Below are 11,982 nucleotides of genomic sequence, written 5' to 3' on the forward strand. Positions count from 1 at the left end.
CATTCAAAAAAAGCCCAGGTCCAGATGGGTTCACAGCCGAATTCTACCAGACATACAAAGAGGAGCTGGTACCATTCCTTCTGAAACTATTCCTCATAATCCAAAAAGAGGGAGTCCTTCCCAAATCATTTTATGAGACCAACATCATCCTGATACCAAAACCCGGCAGAGACTCAACAAGAAAGGAAACTTCAGGCCAATATCCATGATGAACGTAGATGCAAAAATCTTCAATAAAATACTGGCAAGCCGATTGCAACAGCACATCAAAAAGCTTATCCACCATGATCAAGTAGAATTCATCCCGGGGATGCAAGGCTGGTTCAACATACGCAAGTCTATAAACGTAATTCACCACATAAACAGAACTAAAGACAAAAACCACATGATTATCTCAATGAACACAGAGAAGGCCTTTGACAAAATTCAACAGCTCTTTATGCTAAAAACCCTCAATAAACTAGGTATCGATGGAACGTATCTCAAAATAGTAAAAGCTATTTACGACAAACCAACAGCCAATATCATACCGAATGGGCAAAAACTGGAAGCATTTCCTTTGAAATCAGGCACTAGACAAGGATGCCCTCTCTCACCAGTCCTATTCAATATAGTACTGGAAGTTCTAGCCAGAGCAATCAGGCAAGAAAAAGAAATAAAGGGTATTCAAATAGGAAAGGAGGAAGTCAAAATGTCTCTATTTGCACGACATGATTGTACATCTAGAAGACCCCATCATCTCAGCCCAAAATCTCCTGAAACTCATAAGCAACTTCAGCAAAGTCTCAGGATACAAAATCAATGTGCAAAAATCACAAGCATTCCTATACACCAATAACACACTTAAAGAGAGGCAAATCAAGAATGAACTGCCATTCACAATTGCTACAAAGAGAATAAAATACCTAGGAATACAACTAACAAGGAATGTCAAGGACCTCTTCAAGGAGAACTACAAACCACTGCTCAACGAAATAAGAGAGGACACAAACGGAGAAACATTCCATGTTCATGGTTAGGAAGAATCAATATCGTGAAAATGGCCATACTGTCCAAAGTAATTTACAGATTCAATGCTATCCCCATCAAGCTACCGATGACCTTCTTCACAGAACTGGAAAAACCACCTTAAACTTCATATGGAACCAAAAGAGAGCCCGCATAGCCAAGTCAATTCTAAGCAAAAAGAACAAAGCAGGAGGCATCACGTTACCGGACTTCAAATTATACTACAAGGCTACAGTAATCAAAACAGCATGATACTGGTACAAAAACAGAGATATAGACCAATGGAACAGAACAGAGGCCTCGGAGGCAACACAACATATCTACAACCATCCAATCTTTGACAAACCTGACAAAAACAAGCAATGGGGAAAGGATTCCCTGTTTAATAAATGGTGTTGGGAAAACTGGCTAGTCATATGCAGAAAGCAGAAACTAGACCCCTTCCTGACACCTTACACTAAAATTAACTCCAGATGGATTAAAGACTTAAACATAAGACCTGACACCATAAAAACCCTAGAAGAAAATCTAGGCAAAACCATTCAGGACATAGGCATAGGCAAGGACTTCGTGACCAAAACACCAAAAGCATTGGCAACAAAAGCCAAAATAGACAAATGGGACCTAATCAAACTCCACAGCTTCTGCACGGCAAAAGAAACAGTCATTAGAGTGAATCGGCAACCAACAGAATGGGAAAAAATTTTTGCAGTTTACCCATCTGACAAAGGGCTGATATCCAGAATTTACAAAGAACTAAAACAGATTTATGAGAAAAATACAAGCCCATTCAAAAGTGGGCGAAGGGTATGAACAGATACTTTACAAAAGAAGACATACATGAGGCCAACAAACATATGAAAAAATGCTCATCATCACCGGTCATTAGAGAAATGCAAATCAAAACTACATTGAGATACCATCTCACACCAATTAGAATGGCGATCATTAAAAAATCTGGAGACAACAGATGCTGGAGAGGATGTGGAGAAATAGGAACACTTTTACACTGTTGGTGGGAGTGTAAATTAGTTCAACCATCGTGGAAGACAGTGTGGCAATTCCTCAAGGACCTAAAAATAGAAATTCCATTTGACCAAGCAATCCCATTACTGGGTATATATCCAAAGGATTATAAATCGTTCTACTATAAGGACACATGCACACGAATGTTCATTGCAGCACAGTTTACAATAGCAAAGACCTGGAACTAACCCAAATGCCCATCGATCATAGACTGGACAGGGAAAATGTGACACATATACACTATGGAATATTATGCAGCCATCAAAAATGATGAATTCGCGTCCTTCTTAGGGACATGGATGAACCTGGAAATCATCATTCTCAGCAAACTGACACAAGAACACAAAATCAAACACCACATGTTCTCTCTCATAGGTGTGTGTTGAACAATGAGAACACATGGACACAGGGAGGGGAGCACTACACACTGGGGTCTGTTGGGGGGAAACAGGGGAGGGACAGCAGGGGGTGGGGAGCTGGGGAGAGATAGCATGGGGAGAAATGTCAGATATAGGTGAAAGGGAGGAAGGCAGCAAATCACACTGCCACGTATGCACCTATGCAACAATCTTGCATGTTCTTCACATGTACCCCAAAACCTAAAATGCAATAAAAAACCGTAATAATAATTTAATTCTATTTTAAAATAAAATTAAAATCAAATCAAACCAAATAATGGGCATCCTACATCCATCTAAATGCTGACAGGGCTGCTGCCATTCTTGAAGTCTCGGATGTTAGGCTTGCTTAGGAGAACATAGAGAACCTCCCAATACTCACAGGTCATCGGGCATGTTGGCTATTCTTCGAACCTGTTTCCTTTCACGGAAGACATAGCCATCACGTGGGGCAGGAAAAGGTCCTAAAGCAACTGAAGATTTCTGGCCAGGGCTACACCCTGGTGTTCTGCGAGGGCTTCTGGACTGACCCCAGCTTCCAACCCCCGACTGGGTGTGGGCAACAGGGTCTCCAGCTGTCCTATCACAACATTTCCTCCTTTCCTATCCGCAATTGCCCTATCTCCTATCCTCTCTGTGTATGCAATGTGTGAGAATTTTTACAGTTTAGGGAAATAGTCCTGTTAGGAAAGATCAGCGAATGCCACAGTAACTGGGAATATAACACAAGGGAATGCTGTGTTTTGTGATTTTCTAGGAGCAAAGAGCCTCTCTCAATAAGCATTTCTCTACCCTTCCTCTGGGAAGCACATGGTATTTCTAGGTCAACATTGCCACCTAGTGGAATAGGACTCCTCTCCATGAGGCACATCGTCGGTCCTTTGCTTTAACACTCTAGGTTCCCAATTCTCCTCCCTTTTGCACCCCTATACTAGAGACAAGGCTTTATGCCCCTTCTGTGAATGGGAAAACTCTGCCTTCAACAACTAGGAGTAAAATGTCCTCCAAAGCCAAATTTTAATTCTGATGCTGTCCCATCAGCAGGAAAAAATGCCATTAGGTCCCTACATTCTTTTAAGACACTCATTCTGCTCCCAGTTAAAACAGTACTTAATTAGTAAGGAGGTTTTAAGTCCAGAAGTTAGCTGGAACCATTCTCTTTGGGTAAATCATTCTCTAAATACCTGAAATTGGGTAATTTAGAAATAAAATAGGTTTATTTAGCTCATGGTTCTGCAGGCTTGGAAGTTCAAGGACACAGTCCCCTCATTTCTGGTGAAGGCATCATAACAGGGCAGAAAAGGTCAAAGGAGAAGTGGACAAATGCAAAGAGATTAAAACCTGAAGAGCATCCTGGCTTTATAACAACCCACTCTTATGGGAACTAATCCATTCCTGTGAGAACTAATCCAGTGTTACCTGAGTGAGAATGCAAAGCCATTTCATGAGGGATCCACCCCCGTAACCCAAACATTTCCCACTAGGTCCCACCACATGGGGACCAAATTTCAACATGAGTTTCAGTGGAGACAAACAAACCATATCCAAACCATATCCACCTTATACAAAAATTAACTCAGGATGGATTGCAGACTTAAATATAAAATGTAAACTATATAAAACTTTTAGGGAAAAAAAGAAAATTTGGGGGATTTAGCGATAAGTAGTATTCTTAGACTTGCCATTAAATGTATGATCCATAGAAGGAAAAATTAATTAATTGGACTTAATAAAATTTAAAAGTTTTCTTGGTGAAAGGCCCTATTAAGGGCATAAAAATACAACATATAGACCAGGAGAAAATGTTTTCATACCACCTATTTGGCAAAAGACTAGCATCCAGAATACATAAAGAACTCTCAAAATTCAATATTTAAAAAATAAATAATATAATTAGAAAATAGACAAAAGACATGAAACAGTTCACTAAAGAGAATATTCAAATGACAAATGCATGAAAAGGTTTTCAATATTATTAGCTACATTTAATTTAATGTAAATTAAAACCACAATGAAATGTTACTACATACCTAGAGGGTGGCTGAAATTAAAAACTGACAATATCAAATGCTGGTGAGGATGCACAAAAGCTGGATCATTCATACACCACTGATGAGAATGTAAAATGTACATGAAAATAAATTAGTTTGGCAGTTTCTTTTAATATTAAACATGCAACTATTATATAGCTTAGCAATTGCATTCTTGAGCATTTATTCCAGAGAAATAAAAACATATTCACACAAAAAAATCTGTATGTGAATGTTTATAGTGACACTGTTCACAATTGCAAAAAAATTGGAATAATTCAAATATCCCTCAATGGGTAAAGTTTAAACAAACTGCAATACATCCATGCAATGAGATACTGCTCAACAAAGGAAACGAAAAACAACCGGGATGAATCTCCAGATGATTTTCTGAGTGAAAAAACAAAAATCCCAAAAGGTTCTATACTATATGATTCCATTTAAATAGGAAGTCAGGGTGGAAAGACATTGGGTGTGGATATAAAATGACAACATGAGGGAACCTTGTTCTTTATCTTGACCTTATCAATGTTAATATACTTGTGTGATGTTGTATTGTATTTTTGCAAGATGTTACCAGTGGACATAACTGAGTGAAGTGATAGAGAATCTCTTGTTTCTAAAAATTTAACAAGTAAACCAGATACAAAGAAATATGATGTAAAGAAAACCTCATTTACAAGTTCATGTCCTTTGCATGGATAAAGCTGGAAACCATCATCCTCAGCAAACTAACACAAGAACAGAAAACCAAACACTGTATGTTCTCACCCATAAGTGGAAGTTGAACAATGAGAACACAGGGACACAGAGAGAGGAACATCACACACTCGGGCCTGTGGTGGGGGGGAGGGGAGGGAGAGCATTAGGACAAATACTTAATGCATGTGTGACTTAAAACCTAGATGATGGGTTGATAGGTACAGCAAACCACCATAGCACATGTATACCAATGTAACAAACCTGAACGTTCTGAACATGTATCCCAAAACTTAAAGTAAAATTTAAAAAAAAATACAAGAAAACCTCATTCACAATCTGGCACATCTAGTTTTCCTTTTATTTACAATAGTTGATTCTCAATTCTGGATGTTTTAACTCCCACAGAAGACATTTGATGATGTCTGGAGACATTTTTGATTGTCACAATTGAAATAGCGATACTGCATCTAGTGGGTAGAGGCCAGGAATGCTGCCAAACATCCTGAAATGCACAGAACAGCCCCCATAGCAAAGAATTATCAAGACAAAAATGTCAACAGTGCTGAGGTTGAGAAGCATTGATTTATAATATCAATATCTTTCACTCTGCATCAACATTTACAACATCTGTCCCTCCCAAATGAGGAATCTCATTGATTATTAGTAATTTCAGGACAATAACTAAGTGAAATAAATTACTAAGTGAAAGAAAGTAACTAAATGTTTTTTCTCCTGACGGATAAAGGCTAAAATTATCAAAAATGAAAATAAAGCAAATTCAACCAAACTTGATTTTCATTGTACCTGTAGCAATAGTAGATGTTATGAGTAACAACAAATATAAGACATATGCTGCCCCAAAAAGCTTAATATTTTGGAGAGTCTAAAACAGTAATAACAGTAAGGCAAAATTATTTTTTACTGTCATAATTTGGATAAGTTAGTCAGTCTGTGTTTCAGACTGACTGACACAATATTTATTACTGTGTCGAAGATGAAAAAATATGAGTAAATATCTTTTGCTCATCTTTTGTCATCTTCGACATAGTAATAACAGTAGGGCAAAGTATGAATAAAAATGCTTAATATGTAAATAAGAGTAATTGAGAATAACAAACTTGAGTTGGCCCTTAATAGATTTAAGAAGAAAAGAATTTTAGAATTGAAAGCAATTAATAATATTTCATTTAACTATTCATTTTGTAAGTGAAGTAGCTGAAACACAGACTGACTAACTTATCCAAATTATGGCAGTAAATTACTAAGATGAGAACTCTAGTCGTCTGATTGCTGATCCTTTGTTGCTACTTCCTGGATAACATACTGCTTTTGTGATTGCTGGAAAGAGAGAAAACCCTGTCTGACTATCAGTGGAAATGTACATCATCTTTTCATCATCATCATCATGTAGCAATGCTAGACTCTGTGAATACTAGATGCTGATTCTCAATCTGGATATTGATGACCCCACAGTGGACATTTGGTGATGTCTGGAGACATTTTTGATTGTCCATCATCATCACAGCTAATATTTGAGTTTTAGTAAACATATTGGTGAAGGGCTCACATTATGAAATATCAGAAAGTAAGATTGGAAAGGAATGAGCATGTCAAGAAGAAAATATAAGACTAAACAGAATAGTAACAGTGTCAATCTGAATGTTGTAGATGTTAAATGAGAAGTAAAAGTAAGTGCTACAGAAATTTCAAGGACAGTCAGATTCCGATGGCTTAAGGGTAGTTAGGCATGGTTTGGTAGAAGAGGTGAGTTGGAGCTGAGAATTCAAGAGCTCCATATGATTTAGAAGAAGATAAGAAGACAATCTAGATAAGGAGGACAGTATAGAGCACGGAGTTAAATAAACCAGTGGCTTTCAGGACAGCAAAGAAACAAATTAGCTATAATAGAAGACTTGAGGAAATAAGAGAGGAAATAAGGCTGAAAAGGCAGGATGGCTCCAGACTGTACAGGAACCCAGGGAAACTGAATTTACTCTAGCAAAGAGAAATTACTGCAGGTGCTTAAGCAGAATAACATCTGGCAATGATGTAGGATGGATTGAGCCAAGAGGGATATAAGGGAAGGCAGGGAGCTATTCATCTAAGAATAAAGAATAACAATACTACACAATATCTGTAATGTATTTCACTATTACTACTTGGTAGACACTGTGCTAACATGCAGTTTTTTATTTAATTCTCACCACTATCCTATAAAAGAAATTGAATTAGTGAAAATTTTTTGCCCTCCATTCTCACATACCACTCAACATAACACTTCTGACACCACATGTGGGGGAGTTATTTCCCCACACATCAAGCAATCAACTCTGCAGTGGACATCAGCTGGGTGTCTTCTACTTCAATTGTGATTCAATCTACTTGGAAATAGGGTCAGATCGCATAGGTTGAGGGCTCAGGACCACAAGAATTCCCCCACTTCAGATGCCAGTCACAAGTAGATTGTCACCCATACTTCTGACTGACCAGCTATAAATTGGGGGGCCCTACAATCCCCTTCTTGGATTCAATGAACTTGCTAGAGCAGCTCACAGAACTCAGGGAAACACTTTACTTACATCAACTCATTAATTATTGGGGATATTACAAAGAATACAGATGAACAGCCAGCTGTAAGAGGTACATAGGGCAAGGCATGTGAGAAGGTGAGGGTGTAAAGCTTCCATGCCCTCTCTGAGCATGCCACCCTCAAGGAACCTCCATATGTTCAGCTATCAGGAAGCTCCCCACACGCTATCCTTTTAGCTTTTTATGGAAACTTCATTACATAGGCATGATTGATTACATTGGTCATTGGTGATCAACTCAACCTGCAGCCTCTCTCTCTCCCTGGTGGTCGGGGGAATGGGGCTGAAAGTTTCAACTCTAATCATCTCTTGGTCTTTCTGGTGACCATCCCCCATCCTGCTACCAGTTATCTCACTAGCATTCAAAAGCCATTCTTATCATTTAAGAAGTTTCAAAGACGAGATTTCAGAGTGATACAAGGTCTCACTCTGTCACCCAGGCTAGAGTGCAGTGGTGTGATCATAGCTCACTACAGCCTCTCCCTCTTAGGCTCAATCATATTAACCCCATTTTATAAGTGAGAAAATTTGAGTCAAAGAGAGGCTAAGTAACTTGTCCTTATCACAAACTAGGGAGTAGAGGAGGCAGAATTTGTGCCTGGATAATATGACACCATAATATGAACTTATACTCTTAACTATGCCATGTATACAAAGTATGGGAGGCCATTGTTTGGACTAGCCTCCTGCACGAGGTCCCAAGAGACCAAACAAACCAGAATGAAGTCGTTCATATTAGGTGCCACATAATCAAACTAACCTCTGAAACAGGCCAGTTTTCCAAAAACAGAAGATTCATAACAGCTAATGAGAAGGCATACAGTTTACCTAAGCTAGCATGATAGGGACGTTCCCTCTGTTTTTACACTATAAGGAAGGAAACTTTGAACGACCAATCTACTTTTTATTCCATTTCTGCTTTCTTCTATCCTTTTCTGCCTGTGAAGCCAAACTCCTCGCACAGCTCATCTGAACACTCATTCTATTTTATAAAATGAAGTGTTTGATTCTGGAATCACAAATAAAAGCCAATTTGAACTTTAAGCTAAATTTGCTGTAATTGTATCTTTTGATAACCATGTGCTCCCATATTATTAAATGTATTACTGAAAGAATCCAAGAACAAAATAATTAGGGTTGAACTAGTAATTAGTAGCAAAAAGGAAATGCAAAGGAGGGAAACAAAGCTTAACAATTTAATGTTTATTAGATAAATAGGAATGGGAAAGAGTAAAAAATGAGTAAGTGTTGGGAGTGATTAATACCACAGATAGAAACAGGGGAATCACAAGGTGAATCCAGAGGGGAAAGATGAGTAATAAAAATTTCATATATGTTGCATTTGGGAAGATGAAAAGACATCTATGTGGAAATGCTAGAATATAGCTAAGGTAGACATTAGAAACTCAGGAGAGAGGTAAGGATTGGAAATACAGATTTTGAAATTACCCAACATAAAATGGATAGTAGAAGCAACAAAACCATTAAGCTCTCCGAGTTTTTTTTTTTTTTTAAAGAAAAGGAAAGGAAAGGTTCAATACTTGGGGTACAGCAATAGTTAAGAGGCAGAAGAGAGGTGGGAAGAGAGCCAGGACAAGGTACTCTCATAGTTCTACAAATGAGAGTTTCGAAGAGGGCAGTGAACACACTTGGTTGCCTTCTCTTTTCATTCTGTGCTCTCTCCCTGGAAGACCTTGTTCTTTACCCTTTACTTAAACCACATCCACCTATATGCAAATGAATCATACATCCATATCACCAGGCCATATGTTTCATCTAAGTTGAATGCTCAAATTTCTTTTTTCTTTTTTTTTTTTAGAAAAAAAAGAATGAAGGAGAGGAAGAAAAATGAAGAGAAAGAGGGAGAGAGAATGGGAGTGTTGCTTTATTGCCCAGGCTAGAATGCAGCCTAGAAATGGGTATTGAAAACCTCTTTTATGCCAATAATTGTGCTTAACAATGGAGACAGGAAGGAATAAGGGAAGCAAATAACAAACAAGCAGCCAACCAATATTTCATTTAAACCTATGAAATGCTATGCAATTACTGAGGAGTGATTTACTTCCAATTATATAGTCACTTTTGGAATAGATGTGATGTGGTACTGATAAGAATGTATGTTTTGTGTATTTGAAGTGGAGAGTTCTATAAATGTTTATTAAGTTTACTTGTTCCGGGTCTGAGTTCAAGTCCTGGATATCCTTGTTAATTTTCTGTCTCGTTGATCTGTCTAATATTGACAATGTGATGTTACAGTCTCCCACTAATATTGTGTGGGAGTCTAAGTCTCTATAAGTCATTAAGAACTTGTCTTATGTATCTGGGTGCTCCTGTACTGGGTGCATATATATTTAGGATCGTTAGCTCTTCTTGTTGCCTTGATCCTTTTACCATTATGTAATGTCCTTCTTTGCCTCTTTTTATCTTTGTTGCTTTAAAGTCTATTTTATCAGAGGCGAGAATTGCAACTCCTGCTTTTTATTTATTTATTTATTTATTTTTGCTCTCCGTTTGGTTGGTAAATCTTCCTCCATACCTTTGTTTTAAGTCTTTGTGTATCATTGCATGTGAGATGGGTCTGGATGCAGCATACCAATGAGTTTTGCCTTTTTATCCAGTTTGAATAATAATATATATGAGTTTAATACTGCCATTTGATGCTAGCTGGCTGTTTTGCCCATTAGTTGATGTAAATTCTTCATTATGTTGATGCTCTTTACTTTTTGATATATTTTTGGAAAGGCTGATACTGGTTGTTCCTTTATATGTGTAGTGCTTCTTTCAGAAGCTCTTGTAAAGCAGGCCTGGTAGTGGTGAAATCTCTAAGTACTTGCTTGTTCGCAATGGATTTTATTTTTCCTTCGCTTGTAAAGCTTAGTTTGGCTGGATATGAAATTCTGGGTTGAAAGTTCTTTTCTTTAAGGATGTTGAATATTGGCCCCCACTCTTTTCTGGCTTGTAGGGTTTCTGCTGAGAGATCTGCTGTAAGTCTGATAGGCTTCCCTTTGTGGGTAACCTGATCTTTCTCTCTGGCTGCCGTTAGTATTTTCTCCTTCATTTCAACCCTAATGAATCTGACGATTATGTGCCTTGGGGTTGGTCTTCTTGAGGAATATCTTTGTGGTGTTCTCTGTATTTCCTGGATTTGAATATTGGCCTGCCTTACTAGGTTGGGGAAAGTTTTCCTGAATAATATCCCGAAGAGTATTTTCCAACTTGGATTCATTCTCTTCGTCACATTCAGGTACACCTATCAAATGTATATTAGGTCTTTTCACATAGTCCCATATTTCTTGAAGACTTTGCTCATTCCTTTTTATCCTTTTTTCTCTAATCTTGTCTTCTTGTTTTATTTCATTAAGTTGATCTTCGACCTCTGATATCCTTTCTTCTGCTTGATCAATTCGACTGTTAAAACTTGTGCATACTTCGCGAAGTTCTCATGTTGTGTTTTTCAGCTCCATTAATTCACTTATATTCCTCTCTAAATTGTCTATTCTAGTTAGCATTTCATCAAACCTTTTTTCAAAGTTCTTAGTTTCTTTGCATTGGGTTAGAACAAGTTCTTTTAATTCACAGAAGTTTCTTATCATCCACATTTTGAAGCCTACTTCTGTTAATGGAACACACTCATTCTCCATCAGGCCTTGTTTCATTGCTGATGAGGAACTGTGATCCCCTGTAGAGGGAGAGGCATTCTGATTTTGAGTATTCTCTATCTTTTTAGGCTGGTTTCTTCCCTTCATTACAAATTTATCCATCTGTCGTCTTTGTAATTACTGACTTTCTAATTAGGTCTCTGAGCGGACGTCCAACTTGTTGATTCCCGGTGCCGAAATCTGAGCAATCCACTGCGCCGGCCAAAACAGCGGTGTTAAGATTGATGGTGCTTTTCTGCCCGGGAATCTCCGGTCTGGCTCCCTTCTTGAGTCCATCCTTCAATCAGCCAAATAGGTGACTCTGCCTTCCCAGAGCTCCAAACGTCAGCCAAAAGGGGACCCAGTCCCACTTACTCTGCACCATGAACCGCCATGCTGAGGTGCCAGCGAAACCACTGCACCGGCCACAAGAGTCGTGCCGGCGACCCGTGGGGCTCCTCCGCTGGGAATCTCCTGGTCTGTGAGCAACAAAAATTCATCTGAAAGTATGGCATCCTCTTGTTCTCTACACTTTCACTGGGAGCTACAATCCCGAGCTGCTAGTGATCAGCTGTCTTGGATCTGAATGCTC

This window comes from Aotus nancymaae, unplaced genomic scaffold, assembly GCF_030222135.1.
Source record: "Aotus nancymaae isolate 86718 unplaced genomic scaffold, 86718_ANA_hifiasm-v0.15.2.pri h1tg000012l, whole genome shotgun sequence".
In the NCBI taxonomy this organism is placed as follows: domain Eukaryota; kingdom Metazoa; phylum Chordata; class Mammalia; order Primates; family Aotidae; genus Aotus; species Aotus nancymaae.